General features: G+C 40.4%; 1 long non-coding RNA gene across 1 annotated transcript in view; it reads right to left on the bottom strand.

The window, feature by feature from the left end:
* The window catches only part of LOC139753596 (uncharacterized), an 83,060-nt gene extending 61,880 nt beyond the window's left edge, over positions 1 to 21,180 (bottom strand). Inside the window, exon 1 of the long non-coding RNA XR_011713732.1 lies at positions 21,022 to 21,180. This is a non-coding gene — a long non-coding RNA (uncharacterized lncRNA). The remainder of the gene's footprint in view (positions 1 to 21,021) is intronic.
* Positions 21,181 to 21,633: the final 453 nt, after the last annotated feature.

The raw sequence follows: 21,633 nt of genomic DNA, 5'->3' as shown, positions 1-21,633 counted from the left end.
CTGTATCATCAGCGAACAGCAACTGACTCACTTCCCAAGCTCTCTCATCCCCAACAGACTTCATACTTGCCCCTCTTTCCAAAACTCTTGCATTCACCTCCCTAACAACCCCATCCATAAGCAAATTAAACAACCATGGAGACATCACACACCCCGGCCGCAAACCTACATTCACTGAGAACCAATCACTTTCCTCTCTTCCTACACTTACAACTGCCTTACATCCTCGATAAAACCTTTTCACTGCTTCTAACAACTTGCCTCCCACACCATATATTCTTAATACCTTCCACAGAGCATCTCTATCAACTCTATCATATACCTTCTCCAGATCCATAAATGCTACATACAAATCCATTTGCTTTTCTAAGATGAAAGCCGGCAAGGCAGCGGGTTTGGATGGTATTGCAGTGGAATTTATTAAAAAAGGGGGTGACTGTATTGTTGACTGGTTGGTAAGGTTATTTAATGTATGTATGACTCATGGTGGGGTGCCTGAGGATTGGCGGAATGCGTGCATAGTGCCATTGTACAAAGGCAAAGGGGATAAGAGTGAGTGCTCAAATTACAGAGGTATAAGTTTGTTGAGTATTCCTGGTAAATTATATGGGAGGGTATTGATTGAGAGGGTGAAGGCATGTACAGAGCATCAGATTGGGGAAGAGCAGTGTGGTTTCAGAAGTGGTAGAGGATTTGTGGATCAGGTGTTTGCTTTGAAGAATGTATGTGAGAAATACTTAGAAAAGCAAATGGATTTGTATGTAGCATTTATGGATCTGGAGAAGGCATATGATAGAGTTGATAAAGATGCTCTGTGGAAGGTATTAAGAATATATGGTGTGGGAGGCAAGTTGTTAGAAGCAGTGAAAAGTTTTTATCGAGGATGTAAGGCATGTGTACGTGTAGGAAGAGAGGAAAGTGATTGGTTCTCAGTGAATGTAGGTTTGCGGCAGGGGTGTGCGATGTGTCCATGGTTGTTTAATTTGTTTATGGATGGGGTTGTTAGGAAGGTGAATGCAAGAGTTTTGGAAAGAGGGGCAAGTATGAAGTCTGTTGGGGATGAGAGAGCTTGGGAAGTGAGTCAGTTGTTGTTCGCTGATGATACAGCGCTGATGGCTGATTCATGTGAGAAACTGCAGAAGCTGGTGACTGAGTTTGGTAAAGTGTGTGAAAGAAGAAAGTTAAGAGTAAATATGAATAAGAGCAAGGTTATTAGGTACAGTAGGGTTGAGGGTCAAGTCAACTGGGAGGTAAGTTTGAATGGAGAAAAACTGGAGGAAGTAAAGTGTTTTAGATATCTCGCAGTGGATCTGGCAGCGGATGGAACCATGGAAGCGGAAATGAATCATAGGGTGGGGGAGGGGGCGAAAATTCTGGGAGCCTTGAAGAATGTGTGGAAGTCGAGAACATTATCTCGGAAAGCAAAAATGGGTATGTTTGAAGGAATAGTGGTTCCAACAATGTTGTATGGTTGCGAGGCGTGGGTTATGGATAAAGTTGTGCCGACGAGGGTGGATGTGCTGGAAATGAGATGTTTGAGGACAATGTGTGGTGTGAGGTGGTTTGATCCATTAAGTAATGTAAGGGTAAGAGAGATGTGTGTAAATAAAAAGAGCGTGGTTGAGAGAGCAGAAGAGGGTGTTTTGAAATGGTTTGGGCGTACGGAGAGAATGAGTGAGGAAAGATTGACCAAGAGGATATATGTGTCGGAGGTGGAGGGAACGAGGAGAAGTTGGAGACCAAATTGGAGGTGGAAAGATGGAGTGAAAAAGATTATGTGTGATCGGGGCCTGAACATGCAGAAGGGTGACAGGTGGGCAAGGAATAGAGTGTATTGTATCGATGTGGTATACCGGGGTTGACGTGCTGTCAGTGGATTGAATCACGGCATGTGAAGCGTCTGGGGTAAACCATGGAAAGTTGTGTAGGGCCTGGATGTGGAGAGGGAGCTGTGGTTTCGGGCATTATTGCGTGACAGCTGGAGACTGAGTGTGATCGAATGGGGCCTTTATTGTCTTTTCCTAGTGCTACCTCGCACACATGAGGGGGGAGGGGGTTGGTATTCCACATGTGGCGAGGTGGCGATGGGAATGAATAGGGGCAGGCAGTGTGAATTGTGTGCATGGGTATATATGTATGTGTCTGTGTGTGTATATATATGTGTACATTGAGATGTATAGGTATGTATATTTGCGTGTGTGGGCGTGTGTGTATGTACATTGTGTATGGGGGTGGGTTGTGCCATTTCTTTCGTCTATTTCATTGCGCTACCTCGCAAACGCGGGAGACAGCGACAAAGCAATATAAATAAAATATACAACATATATCATGAGAGGCAAGTGTTTTGGGAGCATCTGAGTGAGTGTGTTAGTAGTTTTCATGCATGAGACTGGCTTATAGTGATTGGTTATTTGAATGCAAAGGTGAGTAACGTGGTAGTTGAGGAATAATTGGTGTACATGGGGTGTTCAGTGTTGTAAATGGAAATGGTGAAGAGCTTGTAGATTTCTGTATTGAAAAAGGACGGGTGATTGGGAATACCTGGTTTAAAAAGAGAGATTTACATAAGTGTACGTATGTAAGTAGGAGAGATGGCCAGAGTGCGTTATTGGATTACGTGTTAATTGATAGGCGCGCGAAAGAGAGACTTTTTGGATGTTGATGTTCTGAGAGGTGCAACTGGAGGGAAGTCTGATCATTGTCTTGTGGAGGCGAAGGTGAAGATTTGTAGAGGTTTTCAAAAAAGAAGAGAGAAAGTTAGGGTGAAGAGAGTGGTGAGAGTAAGTGAGCTTGGAAAGGAGACTCGTGTGAGGAAGTACCAGGAGAGACTGAGTACAGAATAGGAAAATGTGAGAACAAAGGAGGTAAGGGGAGTGGGTGAGGAATGGGATGGATTTATGGAAGCAGTGATGGCTTGGCAAAAGATGCATGTGGCATGAGAAGCATGGGAGATGGGCAGATTGAAAGGTTAGTAAGTGGTGGAATGAAGAGGTAAGATTATTAGTGAAAGAGAAGAGAGAGGCATTTGGACAATTTATGCAGGGAAATAATGTAAATGACTGGGAGATGTATCAAAGAAAGATGCAGACGTCAAGAGAAAAGTGCAAGACTGAAAAAGAGGGCAAATGAGATTTGGGGTGAGAGAGTACCTTGAAATTTTAGGGAGAATAAAAGGATGTTTCGGAAGGAGGTAAATAAAGTGCGTAAGACAAGGGAACAAATGGGAACTTCAGTGAAGAGAGCTAAATCGGAGGTGATAACAAGTAATGGTGATGTGAGAAGGAGATGGAGTGAATATTTTGAAGGTTTGTTGAATGTGTTTGATGATAGAGTGGCAGTTATAGGGTGATTGGTCGAGGTGGTGTGCAAAGTGAGAGGGTTAGGTACAATGATGTGGTAAACAGAGGAGAGGTAGGAAAAGCTTTGCGGAAGATGAAAGCCGGCAAGGCAGCGGGTTGGGATGATATTGCAGTGGAATATATTAAAAAAGGCAGTGCCTGTATTATTGACTGTATGGTAAGGTTATTCAATGCATGTATGACTAATGGTGAGGTGCCTGTGGATTGTAGGAATGCATGCATAGTGCCATTGTACAAAGGCAAAGGGGATAAAAGTGTGTGCTCAAATTACAGAGGTATAGGTTTTTGGAGTATTCCTGGGAAATTATATGGGAGGGTATTGATTGACGGGGTGAAGGCATATACAGAGCATAAGACTGGGGAGTAGCAGTGTGGTTTCAGAAATAGTAGAGGATGTGTGGATCAGGTGTTTGCTTTGAAGAATGTATGTGAGAAATACTTAGAAAAGCAAATGGATTTGCATGTAGCATTTATGGATCTGGAGAAGGCATATGATAGAGTTGATAGAGATGCTCTGTGGAAGGTATTAAGAATAAATGGTGTGGGGGAAGTTGTTAGAAGCAGTGAAAAGTTTTTATCGAGGATGTAAGGCATGTGTACGTGTAGGAAGAGAGGAAAGTGATTGGTTCTCAGTGAATGTTGGTTTGCGGCAGGGGTATGTGATGTTTCCATGGTTCTCTAATTTGTTTATGGATGGTGTTGTTAGGGAGGTGAATGCAAGAGTTTTGGTAATAGGGGCAAGTATGCAGTCTGTTGTTGATGAGAGAGCTTGGGAAGTGAGTCAAGTGTTGTTTGCTGATGATACAGCGCTAGTGGCTGATTCGTTTGAGAAATTGCAGAAACTGGTGACTGAGTTTGGTAAAGTGTGTGAAAGAAGAAAGTTAAGAGTAAATGTGAATAAGAGCAAGGTTATTTGGTAGAGTAGGGTTGAGGGACAAGTCAATTGGTAGGGAAGTTTGAATGGAGAAAAACTGGAGGAAGTGAAGTGTTTTAGATATGTTGGAGTGGATCTGGCAGCGGATGGAACCATGGAAGCGGAAGTGAATCATGGGGTGGGGGAGGGGTCGAAAGTTCTGGGAGTGTTGAAGAATGTTTGGAAGTCGAGATCATTATCTCGGAAAGCAAAAATGGCTATGTTTGAAGGAATAGTGGTTCTAAGAATGTTACATGGTTGCGAAGGTGTGCGGACGAGGGTGGATGTGCTAGAAATGAGATGTTTGAGGACAATATGTGGTGTGAGGTGGTTTGATCGAGTGAGTAATAATAGGGTAATAGAGAAGTTTAGTAATGAAAAGAGTGTGGTTGACAGAACAGAAGAGTGTGTTTTGATATGGTTTGGTCGCTTGGAGAGAATGAGAGAGGAAAGATTGACCAAGAGGATATATGTGTCAGAGGTGAAGGGAATGAGATGAGGGAGATGAAATTGGAGGTGGAAAGACTGAGTGAAAAAGATTTTGAGTGATCGGGGCCTGAACATGCAGGAGGATGAAAGGCGTGCAAGGAAGAGAGTGAATTGGAATGATGTGGTATACAGAGGTCGACGTGCTGTCACTGGATTGAACCAGGGCGTGTGAAGCGTCTGGGGTAAACCATAGAAAGTTCTTTGGGGCCTGGATGTGGAAAGGGGTCTGTGGTTTCGGTGCATTATACATGACAGCTAAAGGCTGAGTGTGAAAGAATGTGGCCTTTGTTGTCCTTTCCTAGTGCTCCTTGGCGCACATGCGGGTGAGGGGGTTGTTATTTCACGTGTTGCGGGGTGGCGATGGGAATGAGTATATGTATATGTGTATAGATATGTATATATGTATATATGTATGGGTATGTATATTTGCGTGTGTAGACGTGCATGTATACACATTTGTATGTCGGTGGGCTGGGCCATTCTTTCCTATGTTTCCTTGCGCTACCTTGCTAACGCGGGAGACAGCGACAAAGCGAAATAGATTAAAATGATATTTTGATCACTGGATGTAGAAATTGAGCTATTGTTTCTGTGCATTACACATGAAAGCTAGAGTTTTAGTGCGAACGAATGCAACCTTTGTTGTCTTTTCCTAGCGCTACCTCGCGTGAGTGCGGGGGGAGAGGGGTGTCATTTCATGTGTAGCGGGGGGGGGACGGTAATGAATAAAGGCAGCAAGTATGATTTATGTACTTGTGTTTATATGTATATGTCTGTTTATGTATATATATGTATACGTTGAAATGTATAGGTATATATATGTGAGTATTTTGAAGGTTTGTTGAATGTGTTAGATGATAAAGTGGCAGATATAGGGTGTTTTGGTCGAGGTGGTGTGCGAAGTGAGAGGGTCAGGGAGAATGATTTGGGTAACAGAGAAGAAGTAGTGAAAGCTGTGCGGAAGATGAAAGCTGGCAAGGCAGCGGGTTTTGATGGTATTACAATGGAATTTGTTAAAAAACGGGATAACTGTGTTGTTGACTAGTTGGTCAGGATATTCAATGTATGAATGGTTCATGGCGAAGTACCTGAGGATTGGCAGAATGCATGCATAGTGCCACTGTACAAAGGCAAAGGGGATAAAGGTGAGTCTTGAAATTACAAAGGTATAAGTCTGTTCAGTATTCCTAGGAAATTATATCGGAGGGTATTGACTGAGAGGATGAAGGCACATACAGAGCATCAGATGGGGAAAAGCAATGTGGTTTCAGAAGTGGTAGAGGATGTGTGGATCAGGTGTTTGTTTTGAGGAATGTATCTGAGAATTACTCAGAAAGACAAATGTTTTTGCACGTGGCACTTATAGATCTAGAGAAGGCATTTGATAGAGTTGATAGAGATGCTCTGAGAAAGGTATTAAGAATATACGGTGTGGAAGGCAAGTTACTAGAAGCTGTGAAAAGTTTTTACTGACGATGTATGGGAGATGTATGAGTGGGAAGAGAGGAAAGTGATTGGTTCCCAGTGAATGTCAGTTTGTGGCAGGGGTACATGATGTGTCCATGGTTGTTTAATTTGTTTCTGGATGGTGTTGTTAGGGAGGTGAATGCAAGAGTTTTGGAGAGAGGGGCAAGTACGATGTCTGTTGTGCATGAGAGGGCTTGGGAAGTGTCAGTTGTTGTTCGCTGATGATACAACGCTGGTGGCTGATTCGTGTGAGAAACTGCAGAAGCTGGTGACTAAGTTTGGTAAAGTGTGTGAAAGAAGAAAGCTGAGAGTAAATATGAATAAGAGCAAGGTTATTAGGTACAGTAGGGTTGAGGGAGAAGTCAATTGGGAGATGAGTATGAATGGAGAAAAACTGTAGGAAATGAGGTGTTTTAGATATCTGGCAGTGGATTTAACAGTGGATGGAACCATGGAAGCAAAAGTAAGTCACAGGGTAGGGAAGGGAGCGAAGGTTCTGGGAGCACTAAAGAATGTATGGAAGGCGAGAACATTATCTCGGAAAGCAAAAATGGGTGTGTTTGAAGGAATAGTGGTTCCAACAATGTTATATGGTCGCGAGGCATGGGCTATAAATAAGGTTGTGCGGAGGAAGGTGGATGTGTTGGAAATGAGATGTTTGAGGACAATATGTGGTGTGAGGTGGTTTAATCGACTGAGTAATGAAAGGTTAAAGAGATGTGTGGTAATAAAAAGAATGTGGTTGTGAGAGCAGAAGAGGGTGTATTGAAATGGTTTGGTTTCATGGAGAGAATGAGTGAGGAAGGATTGATAAAGAAGATATAAACATCAGAGGTGAAGGGAACAAGAAGTGGGAGACCAAATTGGAAATGGAAGAATGGAGTGAAAAAGATTTTGAGCGATCAGGGCCTGAACATGCAGGAGGGTGAAAGGCGTGCAAGAAATAGAGTGAATTCGAACAATGTGGAATATCAGGATGGATGTGCTGTCAAGGGATTGAACCAGAGAATGTGAAGTGTCTGGGGTAAACCATGGGAGGTTTTGTGGTACCTAGATGTGGAAAGGGAGCAGTGGTTTTGGTGCATTACACATGAGAGCTAGAGACAGAGTGTGAATGAATGTGGCTTTTGTTGTCTTTTCCTAATGCTACCTTGCGCGCATGCGGGGGAACGGGGGTGCCATATGTGGTGGGTTGGCGACGGGAATAGCTAAGGGTAGCAAGTATGAATATGTACATGTGTATATAAGAATTCCAGTTCACTCCATTCCCTGCACACCTTTCATCCTCCTGCATGTTCAGGCCATTATCACTCAAAATCTTTTCCACTCCATCCTTACACCTCCAATTTGGTCTCGCATATCTCTTTACCTCCACCTCTGACACATATATCCTCATTGACAATCTTTCTGCACTCATTCTCTCCAAGTAACGAAACCATTTCATAACACCCTCTTCTGCTCTCTCAACCACGCTCTTTTTATTACCACACATATCTCTTACCATTTCATTACTTACTCGATCAAACCACCTCACACCACATATTGTCCTCAAACATCTCATTTCCAACACATCCACCCTCCTCCGCACAACTCTATCTATAGCCCACGCATCACAATCATATAACATTGTTGGAACCACTATCCTTCAAACATACCCATTTTTGCTTTCCAAGATAACATTCTCGACTTCCACTCATTTTTCAACGCTCCCAAAACGTTCGCCCACTCCCCTACCCTATGATTCACTTCCCAAGCTGTCTCATCCACAACAGACTGCAGACTTACCCTGGGGATAGGAGAGAAAGAATACTTCCCACCCATTCCTCATGTGTCGTAGAAGACGATTAAACGGGAAGGGAGCGGGGGCTGGAAATCCTCCCTTCCTTGTATTTCAACTTTCTAAAAGGGGAAATAGAAGAAGGAGTCACGTGGGGAGTGCTCATCCTCCTCGAAGGCTCAGATTGGGGTGTCTAAATGTGTGTGGATGTAACCAAGATGAGAAAAAAGGAGAGATAGGTAGTATGTCTGAGGAAAGGAACCTGGATGTTTAGGCTTTGAGAGGAACAAAGCTCAAGGGTAAAGGGGAAGAGTGGTTTGGGAATGTCTTGGGAGTAAAGTCAGGGGATAATAAGAGGACAAGAGCAAGGGAAGGAGTAGCACTACTCCTGAAACAGGAGTGGTGGGAGTATGTGATAGAGTGTAAGAAAGTAAACTCTAGATTGATATTGGTAAAGCTGAAAGTGGATGGAGAGAGATAGGTGAGTATTGGTGCATATGCACCTAGGCATGAGAAGAAAGATCATGAGAGGCAAGTGTTTTGGGAGCAGCTGCATGAGTGTGTTAGTAGTTTTGATGCACGAGAGTGGGTTATAGTGATGGGTGATTTGAATGCAAGGATGAGTAATGTGGCAGTTGAGGGAATAATTGGTGTATATGGGGTGTTCAGTGCCTTTATTAATTCCCATCGCCACCTCGCCACACATGATATAAACAACCCCTCCACCCTCATGTGTGCGAGGTAGAGCAAGGAAAATGACAACAAGGGCCCCATTCGTTCACACTCAGTCTCTAGCAATCATGTAATAATGCACCGAAACCGCAGCTCCCTTTCCACACCCAGGCCCCACAGAACTTTCCATGGTTTACCCGCGACGCTTCACATGCCCTGGTTCAATCCATTGACAGCACGTCGACCCTGGTATACCACATCGTTCCAATTCACTCTACAACTTGCACGCCTTTCACCCTCCTGCATGTTCAGGCCCCGATCCCTCAAAATCTTTTTCACTCCATCTTTTTACTTCCAATTAGGTCGCCCACTTCTCCTCGTTCCCTCTACCTCAGACGCATATATCCTCTTGGTCAATCTTTCCTCACTCATTCTCTCCATGTGACCAAACCATTTCAAAACACCCTCTTCTGCTCTCTCAACCACACTCTTTTTATTACCACACATCTCTCTCCACTTATTATTACTTACTCGACCAAACCACCTCACACCACATATTGTCCACAAACATCTCATTTCCAGCACATCCACCCTCCTCCGCACAACTCTATCCATAGCCCACGCTTCGCAACCATACAACATTGCTGGAACCACTATTCCTTCAAACATACCCATTTTTGCTTTCCAAGATAACGTTCTCGACTTCCACACATTCTTCAAGGCTCCCAGAATTTTCGCCCCCTCCCCCACCTTATGATTTCCTTCCGCTTCCATGGTTCCATCCGCTGCCAAATCCACTCCCAGATATCTAAAACACTTCACTTCCTCCAGTTTTCTCCATTCAAACTGACCTCCCAGTTGACTTGACCGTCAACCCTACTGTACCTAATAACCTTGATCTTATTCACATTTACTCTCAACTTTCCTCTTTCACACACTTTACCAAAGTCAGTCACCAGCTTCTGTAGTTTCTCACATGAATCAGCCACCAGCGCTGTACCATCAGCGAATAACAACTGACTCACTTCCCAAGAACTCTTATCCACAACAGACTGCATACTTGCCCCTCTTTCCAAAACTCTTGCATTCACCTCCCTAACAACCCCATCCATAAACAAAGTAAACAACCATGGAGACATCACACACCCCTGCCGCAAACCTACATTCACTGAGAACCAACCAATTTCCTCTCTTTCTACACGTACACATGCCTTACATCCTAGATAAAAACTTTTCACTGCTTCTGACAACTTGCCTCCCAAACCATATATTATTAATACTTTCCACAGAGAATTTCTGTCAACTCTATCACATACCTTCTCCAGATCCATAAATGCTACATACATATCCATTTGCTTTTCTAAGTATTTCTCACATACATTCTTCAAAGCAAACACCTGATCTACACATCATCTACCATTTCTGAAACCACACAGCTCTTCCCAAATCTGAGGCTCTGTACATGCCTTCACCCTCTCAATCAATACCCTTCCATATAATTTCCCAGGAATACTCAACAAACTTATACCTCTGTAATTTGAGCACTCACCTTTGTCCCCTTTGCCTTTGTACAATGGCACTATGCACGCATTCCGCCAATCCTCAGGCACCTCACCATGAATCATACATACATTAATAACCTTACCAACCAGTCAACAATACAGTGACCTCCATTTTTAATAAATTCCACTGCAATGCCATCCAAACCAACTTCCTTGCCGGCTTTCATCTTCCGCAAAGCTTTTACTACCTCTTCTCTCTTTACCAAATCATCCTCCCTAACTCTCTCACTTTGCACACCACCTCGACCAAAACACCCTATATCTGCCACTCTATAATCAAACACATTCAAAAACTTCAAAATACTCATTCCATCTTCTTCTCACATCACCACTACTTGTCATAACCTCCGCATCTGCTAACGTACTGAAGTTCCCTTTTGTTCCTTTGTCTTACGCACTTTATTTACCTCTTTCCAAAAAATCTTTTTATTCTCCCTAAAATTTAATGATACTCTCTCACCCCAACTCTCATTTGCCCTCTTTTTCACCTCTTGCACCGTTCTATTGACCTCTTGCCTCGTTCTCTTATACATCTCCAACTCATTTGCATTATTTCCCTGCAAATATCGTCCAAATGCCTCTCTCTTCTCTTTCACTAATAATCTTATTTCTTCATCCCACCACTCACTACCCTTTTTAATCTGCCCACCTCCCACGCTTCTCACGCAACAAGCATCTTTTGCGCAAGGCATCACTGCTTCCTTAAATACATCCCATTCCTCCCTGACTCCCTTTACATCCTTTGTTCTCACCTTTTTCCATTCTGTACTCAGTCTCTTGTGGTACTTCCTCACACAAGTCTCCTTCCCAAGCTCACTTACTCTGACCACTCTCTTCACCCTAACATTTTCTCTTCTTTTCTGAAAACCTCTACAAATCTTTACCTTCGCCTCCACAAGATAATGATGAGACATCCTTCCACTTGCACCTCTCAGCATATTAACATCCAAAAGAGTTTCTTTCGCGCATATCAATTAACGCGTAATCCAATAACGCTCTCTGGCCTTCTCTCCTACTTACATACGTATACTTACGTATAACTCTCTTTTTAAACCATGTATTACAAATCATCAGTCCATTTTCAGCACATAAATCTACAAGTTTTTCACCATTTCCACTTACAGCACTGAACACCCAATGCATACCAATTATACCCTCAACTACCACATTACTCACCTTTGCATTCAAATCACCCATCACTATAACCCGGTGTCGTGCATCAAAACCACTAACACACTCATTCAGCTGCTCCCAAAGCACTTGCCTCTCATGATCTTTCTTCTCATGCCCAGGTGCATATGCACCAATGATTACCCATCTCTCTCCATTAACTTTTAGTTTTCCTCTTATCAATCTAGACTTTACTTTCTTACACTCTATCACATAGTTCAACCACTCCTGTTTCAGGGGTAGTGCTACTCCTTCCCTTGCTCTTGTCCTCTCACTAACCCCTGACTTTACTCCCAAGACATTCCTAAACCACTCTTCCCCTTTACCCTTGAGCTTCGTTTTACTCAGAGCCAAAATATCTAGGTTTCATTCCTCAAACATACAACCAATCTCTCCTTTTTTCTCATCTTTGTTACATCCACACACATTTAGACACCCCAGTCTGAGCCTTCGAGAAGGATGAGCACTCCCCGCGTGACTCCTTCTGTTTCCCCTTTTAGAAAGTTAAGATACAAATAGGGGAGGGTTTCTAGCCCTCCGCTCCCGTCCCCTTTAGTCGCCTTCTACGACACGTGAGGAATGCGTGGGAAGTATTCTTTCTCCCCTATTCCAGGGATAAATATATATATGCATATCCTTTCCCTGGACATAGGGGAGAAAGAATACTTCCCACGCATTCCTCACGTGTCGTAGAGGGCGATTAAACAGAAAGGGAGCGAGGGGCTGAAAACCCTACCCTTCTTGTATTTCAAGTTTCTAAAAGGGGAAACAAAAGGAGTCACGCGGGGAATACTCATCCTCCCTCGAAGGCTAAGATTGGGGTGTCTAAATGTGTGTGGATGTAACCAAGATGAGAGAAAAGGAGAGATAGGTAGTAAGTTTGAGGAAAGGAACCTGGCTGTTTTGGCTCTGAGTGAAACGAAGCTCAAGGGTAAAGGGGAAGAGTGGTTTGAGGATGTCTTGGGAGTAAAGTCAGAGGTTAGTGAGAGGACAAGAGTAAGGGAAAGAGTAGCACTACTCCTGAAACAGGAGTGGTCGGAGTATGTGATAGAGTGTAAGAAAGTAAACTCAAGATTGATATGGGTAAAACTGAAAGTCGATGGAGAGATATGGGTGATTATTGATGCATATGCACCTGGTCATGAAAAGAAAGATCATGAGAGGCAAGTGTTTTGGGAGCAGCTGAGTGAGTGTTTTAGTAGTATTGATGCATAAAACCGGGTTATAGTTATGAGTGATTTAAATGCAAAGATGAGTAACGTGGCAGTTTAGGGAATAATTGGTGTACATGGGGTGTTCCGTGTTGTAAATAGAAATGGTGAAGAGCTTGTAGATTTATGTGCTGAAAAAGGATTAGTGATTGGGAATACTTGGTTTAAAAAAAAGGAGATATACATAAGTATTCCAATGTAAGTAGGAGAGATGGCCAGAGAGGGTTATTGGATTACGCTTTAATTAATAGGCGCACGAAAGAGAGACTTTTGGATGTTAATATGCTGAGAGGTGCAACTAGAGTGATGTCTGATCATTATCTTCTGGAGGCGAAGGTAGAGATTTGTAGAGGTCTTCAGAAAAGAAGAAAGAATATTTGGGTGAAACGTGTGGTGAGAGTAAGTGAGCTTGGGAAGGAGACTTGTGTGAGGAGGTATCAGGAATGACTGAGTACAGAATGGAAAAAGGTGAGAACTAAGGATGTAAGGGGAGTGGGGGAGGAATGGTATGTATTTAGGGAAGCAGTGATGGCTTGCGCAAAAGATGCATGTGGCATGAAAAGCGTGGGAGGTGGGCAGGTTAGAAAGGTAGTGAGTGGTGGGATGAAGAGGTAAGATTATTAGTGGAAGAGAAGAGAGAGGCATTTGGACGATTTTTGCAGGGAAATAATGCAAATGAGATGGGGATGTATAAAAGAAAGAGGCAGGAGGTCAAGAGAAAGGTGCAAGAGGCGAAAAAGAGGGCAAATCAGAGTTGGGATGAGAGTATCATTAAATTTTAGGAAGAATAAAAGATGTTTAAAAGGAGGTAAATAAAGTGCGTAAGACAAGGCAGCAAATGGGAACTTCGGTGAAGGGGGCTAAAGGGGAGGTGATAACAAGTAGTGATGATGTGAGAAGGAGATGGAGTGAGTATTTTGAAGGTTTGTTGAATGTGTTTCATGATAGAGTGGCAGATATAGGCTGTTTTGTTCGAGGTGGTGTGCAAAGTGAGAGGGTTAGGGAAAATGATTTGGTAAACTGAGGAGAGGTAATAAAAGTTTTGCGGAAGATGAAAGCCGGCAAGGAAGCGGGTTTAGATGGTTTTGCAGTGGAATTTATTAAAATTGGAGGTGACTGTATTGTTGACTGGCTGGTAAGGTTATTTAATGTATGTATGTCTCATAGTGAGGTGCCTAAGGATTGGCGGAATGCTTGCATAGTACCACTGTACAAAGGCAAAGGGGATGAAAGTGAGTGCTCAAATTACAGAGGTATAAGTTTGTTGAGTATTCCTGGGAAATTATGTGGGAGGGTATTGATTGAGAGGGTGAAGGCATGTACAGAGCATCAGATTGGGTAAGAGCAGTGTGTTTTCAGAAGTGGTAGAGGATGTGTGGATTAGGAGTTTGATTTGAAGAATGTATGTGAGAAATAATTAGAAAAGCAAATGGATTTGTATGTAGCATTTATGGATCTGGAGAAAGCATATGATAGAGTTGATTGAAATGCAATGTGGAAGGTATTAAGAATATATGGTGTTGGATTCAAGTTGTCGGAGGCAATAAAATCTTTTTATCTAGGATGTAAGGCATGTGTACGTGTAGGAAGAGAGGAAAGTGATTTGTTCTCAGTGAATGTAGGTTTGCGGTAAGGATGTGTGCCGTCTCCATGGTTGTTTAATTTGTTTATGGATGGGGTTGTTAGGGAGGTGAATGCAAGAGTTTTGGAAAGAGGGGCAAGTATTCAGTCTGTTGTGGATGAACTTGAGAAGTGAGTCAGTTGTTGGTCGCTGATGATACAGTGCTGGTGGCTGATTCGTGTGAGAAACTGCAGAAGCTGGTGACTGAGTTTGGTAAAGTATGTAAAAGAAGAAATCTGAGAGTAAATATGAATGCGAGCAAGGTTATTAGGTACAGTAGGGTTGAGGGTCAAGTAAATTGGCATGTAAGTTTGAATGGAAAAAAACTGGAGGAAGTAAAGTGTTTTAGATATCTGGGAGTGGATTTGACAGAAGATGGAAATATGGAAGCAGAAATGCTTCACTGGGTGGGGGAGGGTGTCGAAATTTCTGGGAGCGTTGAAGAATGTGTGGAAGTCGAGAACGTTATCTTGGAAAGCAAAAATGCGTATGTTTGAAGGAATAGTGGTTCCAGCAATTTTATATGGTTGCGAGGCATGGGCTATGAATAGAGTCGTGCGGAGTAGGGTAGATGTGCTGGAAATGAGATGTTTGAGGGCGATATGTGGTGTGAGGTGGTTTGATCGAGTAAGTAATGAAAGGGTAAGACAGATGTTTGGTAATAAAAAGAGTGTGGTTGAGAGAGCAGAAGAGGGAGTTTTGAAATGGTTTGGTCACATGGAGAGAATGAGTGAGGAAAGATTGACAAAGAGTATACATGTGTCAGAGGTTGATGGAACGAGAAATGGGACACCAAATTGGAGGCGGAAAGATAGCGTGAAAAAGATTTTGAGTGATCGGGGCCTGAACATGCAGGATGGTGAAACGCTTGCAAGGAATAGAGTGAATTGGAACGATGTGGTATAGTGGGGTTGACATGCTGTCAGTGGATTGAACCAGGGTATGTGAAGCGTCTGGGGTAAACCATGGAAAGTTCTGTGGGGCCTGGATGTGGAAAGGGAACTGTGGTTTCGGTGCATTATACATGACAGCTAGAGGCCGAGTGTGAACGAATATGGCCTTTGTTGTCTTTTGCTAGAGCTACCTCTTGCGCATGTGGGGGAAGGGGGTTGTTATTTCATATATATATATATATATATATATATATATATATATATATATATATATATATATGTGATGTCTCCATGGTTGTTTAATTTGTTTATGGATGGGGTTGTTAGGGAGGTAAATGCAAGAGTTTTGGAAAGAGGGGCAAGTATGAAGTCTGTTGGGGATGAGAGAGCTTGGGAAGTGAGTCAGTTGTTGTTCGCTGATGATATAGCGCTGGTGGCTGATTCATGTGAGAAACTGCAGAAGCTGGTGACTGAGTTTGGTAAAGTGTGTGAAAGAAGAAAGTTAAGAGTAAATGTGAATAAGAGCAAGGTTATTAGGTACAGTAGGGTTGAGGGTCAAGTCAATTGGGCGGTAAGTTTGAATGGAGAAAAACTGGAGGAAGTAAAGTGTTTTAGATATCTGGGAGTGGATCTGGCAGCGGATGGAACCATGGAAGCGGAAGTGGATCATAGGGTGGGGGAGGGGGCGAAAATCCTGGGAGCCTTGAAGAATGTGTGGAAGTCGAACATTATCTCGGAAAGCAAAAATGTGTATGTTTGAAGGAATATTGGTTCCAACAATGTTGTATGGTTGCGAGGCGTGGGCTATGGATAGAGTTGTGCGCAGGAGGATGGTTGTGCTGGAAATGAGATGTCTGAGGACAATGTGTGGTGTGAGGTGGTTTGATCGAGTAAGTAACGTAAGGGTAAGAGAGATGTATGGAAATAAAAAGAGCGTGGTTGAGAGAGCAGAAGAGGGTGTTTTGAAATGGTGTGGGCACATGGAGAGAATGAGTGAGGAAAGATTGACCAATAGGATATATGTGTCGGAGGTGGAGGGAACGAGGAGAAGTGGGAGACCAAATTGGAGGTGGAAAGATGGAGTGAAAAGATTTTGTGTGATCGGGGCCTCAACATGCAGAAGGGTGAAAGGAGGGCAAGGAATAGAGTGAATTGCATCGATGTGGTATACCGGGGTTGACGTTCTGTCAGTGGAGTGAATCAGGACATTTGAAGCGTCTGGGGTAAACCATGGAAAGCTCTGTAGGTATGTATATTTGCGTGTGTGGACGTATATATATACACGTGTATGGGGGTGGGTTGGGCCATTTCTTTCGTCTGTTTCCTTGCGCTACCTCGCAAACGCGGGAGACAGCGACAAAGCAAAAAAAGAAAAAAAATGCATATATATATATATATATATATATATATATATATATATATATATATATATATATATATATATATATATATATATACATATATATATATATATATATATATATATATATATATATATACATGTATATATCTTCTCTTTCTTTCATACTATTCGCCATTTCCCGCAATTGCGAGGTAGCGTTAAGAACAGAGCTCTGGGCCTTCGAGGGGATATCCTCACCTGGCCCCCTTCTCTGTTCCTTCTTTGGGAAAAAAAACAAATGAAACAAGAGGGTAGGATTTCCAGCCCCCCGCTCCCTTCCCTTTTAGTCGCCTTCTACGACACGCAGGGAATACGTGGGAAGTATTCTTTCTCCCCTATCCCCAGGGATATATATATATATATATATATATATATATATATATATATATATATATATATATATATATATATATATATATATATATATATATATATATATATATATATATATATATATATATATATATATATATATATATATATATATATATATATATATATATATATATATATATATATATATATATATATATATATATATATATATATATATATATATATATATATATATATATATATATATATATATATATATATATATATATATATATATATATATATATATATATATATATATATATATATATATATATATATATATATATATATATATATATATATATATATATATATATCTCCATGGAGTGAAAAAGATTGTGTGATCGGGGCCTGAACATGCAGGAGGGTGAAAGGAGGGCAAGGAATAGAGTGAATTGGAGCGATGTGGTATACCGGGGTTGACGTGGTCAGTGGATTGAAGCAAGGCATGTGAAGCGTCTGGAGTAAACCATGGAAAGCTGTGTAGGTATGTATATTTGCGTGTGTGGACGTATGTATATACATGTGTATGGGGGGGGGGGGCCATTTCTTTCGTCTGTTTCCTTGCGCTACCTCGCAAACGCGGGAGACAGCGACAAAGTATAATAAAAAAAAAAAATATATATATATATATATATATATATATATATATATATATATATATATATATATATATATATATATATATATATATATATATATATATATATATATATATATATATATATATATATATTGGAAAGGATCACAGATTTGCGCGTGATGAAGATATTCCTATGAGTCAACGGGGAAAATGAAACACGAAAAGTTCACAAGTGCACTTTCGTGTAATAATCACATCATCAGGGGAGACACAAGAGAGAAATATAACAGTCAGTTGATATACATCGAAGAGACGAAGCTAGGACGCCATTTGGTAAACATGTGATTGTCCAAAACATACAACGAGCGTTCATAAACTTATCATTTTACTAATCTTATCAACAATAAAGTTATCTAATTTGTACAGACCATCACTAATATTAAGATTATAATTCTTTGTGCATATAATAATATAAGATTCAATGATATTTCTCTTGGTAATAGAGTTAACAACTGAGATGGCGTTCCTCCAGTCAATACAATGATCATAGTTTTTAACATGATTAAACAAGGCATTTGATTCTTGTCCCGTTCTTATACTATATTTATGTTGCTTAAGTCTAACAGAAAGATCCTTACCTGTCTGACCAACATAAGATTTATCACAGTTTCCACAAGGAACTTTATAGATGCAACCAAGAGAATTTTCTGGTGAATTCTTGATTAAGATATTCTTTATAGTATTAGTGTTGCTAAAGGCCACATTTACATTAAAGGATTTAAGCAACATAGGAAGCAAAGTGAAATTATTATTAAAAGGGAGAACTAAAAGGTTCTTGGTGTCAATAGGAGGTTTGGGCTCAACTCTATAAAATGATTTCTTTGCTAACTTAAGGGATTTTATCAATGAAAGATCTTGGGTACTTTAACTTAGATCCAATTGAATATATATTCTCAAACTCATCATCAATAAACTCTGGACTGCAAATACGTAATGCCCTTAGGAACATAGATTGAAATGATGATAATTTAACTCTGTCATGTTGAGATGAGTAATAATGGATATATGAGCATACATTGGTGGGTTTTCTCTATATGCTAAACTTAAACTTGTTTCCTTGTCTATGGATGATGCAATCTAAAAATGGTAACATACCATTATTCTCATTTTCTACAGTAAATTTGATGGAAGGTACTAAATTGTTAAGTAAGGGAAGAAATATTTGTAAATTTTCATTTGTCGGCCAAACACAAAGAACATCATCTACATACCTAAACCAAATTGCATTAGAAGGTAAGATATCCTTTTGTTTCAAAAAATTCCATATAAAGATTACTTAGGACAGGTGAAAGAGGGTTACCCATTGCCATACCAAATTTTTGAGCAAAATAATCTCCATTAAATTGAAATACACAGTCTTTTATACACATTTTTATCAGTTCAATGAAATTAGACTTTGAAACAGGTAAATGAATATCATCCAATACATCAAATAAATATTCTAAAAGGTCATCAACTGGAACTTTAGTGAAAAGTGAGGAAACATCAAAGCTAACTAGTTTGAAATCAAAATTAATATTGATATTGTTTAGCTTGTTGACTAAATATACATTGTTCATGATATTAGAATTTGACACCTTGCCAACTAAAGGGCTTAATAAGGAAACTAACCATTTTGATAATTTATATGTGATGGAGCCTACTGAACTCACTGTAGGTCTTGCTGGAAAATTTTGTTTATGTGTTTTGATAAGTCCATACATATATGGCAATGAAGGGGACAAAGATGACAAATTTTTGATAAGAGAAATGTTACCTTTCCACAACAACTTCATTTCTTTATTGAAGTGAGAATTAACTGCTTCTAAGGGATTTTTACTAAGTTTAGAATATGTTGTGTTATCATTTAGAAGATCATTCATTTTAGATAAATAGTTACTTTTGTCTAAAATCACAACAGTGTTAGCCTTATCTGCTTTCGTAATATGTATATCGTTGTCTTTTTTTTAAGGTGTTAATAGCTCTTATGAATCTTTTAGGGCAATTAGCTTCCACTGGTTTTGACAAACTGGCATACACTAAACCCTTGCAAATATTAATATCATCATTACTTAAATTACTGTATTTTTTTCTAAATTACAAAAAGACTTTGTGACATCAACACAGCTGGCTTCTCTGTCAGAGTACACAAAACTTAAACCATAGCCTAATGCACACAAGGAATGTTATCTAGTTGTTTATTGGACAGGTTTACCACAAAAGATGAGTTTGTGTTCTTGGTCCAGTCACTGTTTTCAATAAGATGGTCCAAATTAGGATTTTTTGACACTTGTAGCCTAGTGCGTTCTTTCCTTAATTCATCATAGCAATAGTCCAACATCCGGTTCTTCCAGTGTGTCAGTATTGCCATTTGAAAGGCACGTTTCTTCTCTCTTGAAATGCAAAAAGCCTCCTCCATTTCAAGTTTCTTTAATTCAATATTTTTCTTTAAAATAATATTTTGAAATTTGTCAAATGGTCGACCAGACTGATGCAACAAACGTTGAGGTAGGACAGATCTTGGCATCATATTTCTCTTATCAAAAACTTGTCATCTTTGTCCCCTTCATTGCCATATATATATGGAAACAGATGAAGAAATGTACTTATTCATCTATATTCACTCCCATGCTGTCATGCATAAGGGTGGCAAAAACAGAGCCCCATCCACGGCAAGGCCCTATATATAACATATAAGTGCTAAAGGACTAGACCTAAAACACCGTTTTCTGGAAATGAAAAGTTATCTTCGATGTGGTTGTACCACTGTCAACAGTTGAAAAAGAAAAAGAAAAAAGATAACATCCTTTCCTAGTTCTAAATTGGAGCACAGCCTCAAAGGTTTTGGGGTGGTATAGATAATCAAAAATTATCATTATGTAAAACACACACACAAACTTCATGAACAATCTATAAACAAGTGCATAGCTATAGTTTCCTGTTAGTTATACCATGTGGTAAATCAACTACTGTGTTACTGTAACTATTCATTACTCAATGTTCAGTCAAGGTCTTAATGCATAATCCATACTATTTAATCTGTATACATCGTTGTATATCTGCCACCCTGTCTATATGCACTATACCCATATGCTTATCCAAAGTGTGGATATATCCAGCTCAACCTAATCTAAAGCTCTTGTATTATCAGTTAACTGGTAAATATCACATAATATCTGTAATACCTGAGCTATGTATTTTCAGCTAACTGGCTTCCTAAATCCAATAAACCATCATATATTTATCTAATTTACTTATTTCATTTACTGCTTCTGCTATCACAAATGATGAAGGACTTTCTTTACGCCCAATGTTCATGCAGTCATTGATGCCATGCACATAATGGTGAGTGTGCATATCGTCAGCCACTTTTCATGCACTTTCCTGGGTGTACTCACTGAAGGGGACATAGTGGATTGTTGTTAGTGGTATTGTTGTCAATATTATCTGGGGTGAGGGGGGAGTTGCTAGTGCCAGTGGTAAACCTGGGCGCCGTGTCTTCCCGGCTCAGGTAGTTAGCATTGCGTGAGTCGTACTCATAGTCAGCATTGTGAGTGCATGATGATTCAGGAGAGCGTATATACCCGCGAGTATCAATTGAAGAGTCAGCCTCAGTGACAATGTGACTGCTTCGACGAGATGGGTTCTGAAAGATAAGAAACACTATATAATTCAAGTTACAACCGAATGAAATGTGAATAAAAGCACTGTATTCAAATGCACTAGAACACAGCAAAAGAAACCACTCTATTACAAGTATTACAGTATATCAAAAAAATGAAAAAATAATAGATGGACTATGTTGTCAAATTCATGTGAATACACTTTAACATATGATCTCTTAGTTATGCATAGTACTGCAACACATATCTAGATTTCTGCAGACTGGCTGATTACTAAAAGTCATGAGTTGAATTTGATAGAGGCTCATTCTCAGAAGACTTCTCTGGTTTTGTACAAATACTGAGCTAATGAAGTCAATGGAACCCCTACACTATCGTTTTTTTTTTTAAAAAAAAAAAGCTTTTCATATGCTTCATATCTATCTGGTTCTACTACATATTCTTCATAAGCTTGACTTCTTAAGCATCAGCTTC

This window comes from Panulirus ornatus, chromosome 15 (genome assembly GCF_036320965.1).
Source record: "Panulirus ornatus isolate Po-2019 chromosome 15, ASM3632096v1, whole genome shotgun sequence".
NCBI classification, from domain to species: domain Eukaryota; kingdom Metazoa; phylum Arthropoda; class Malacostraca; order Decapoda; family Palinuridae; genus Panulirus; species Panulirus ornatus.
This window is presented reverse-complemented; position numbering and strand designations above follow the sequence as displayed.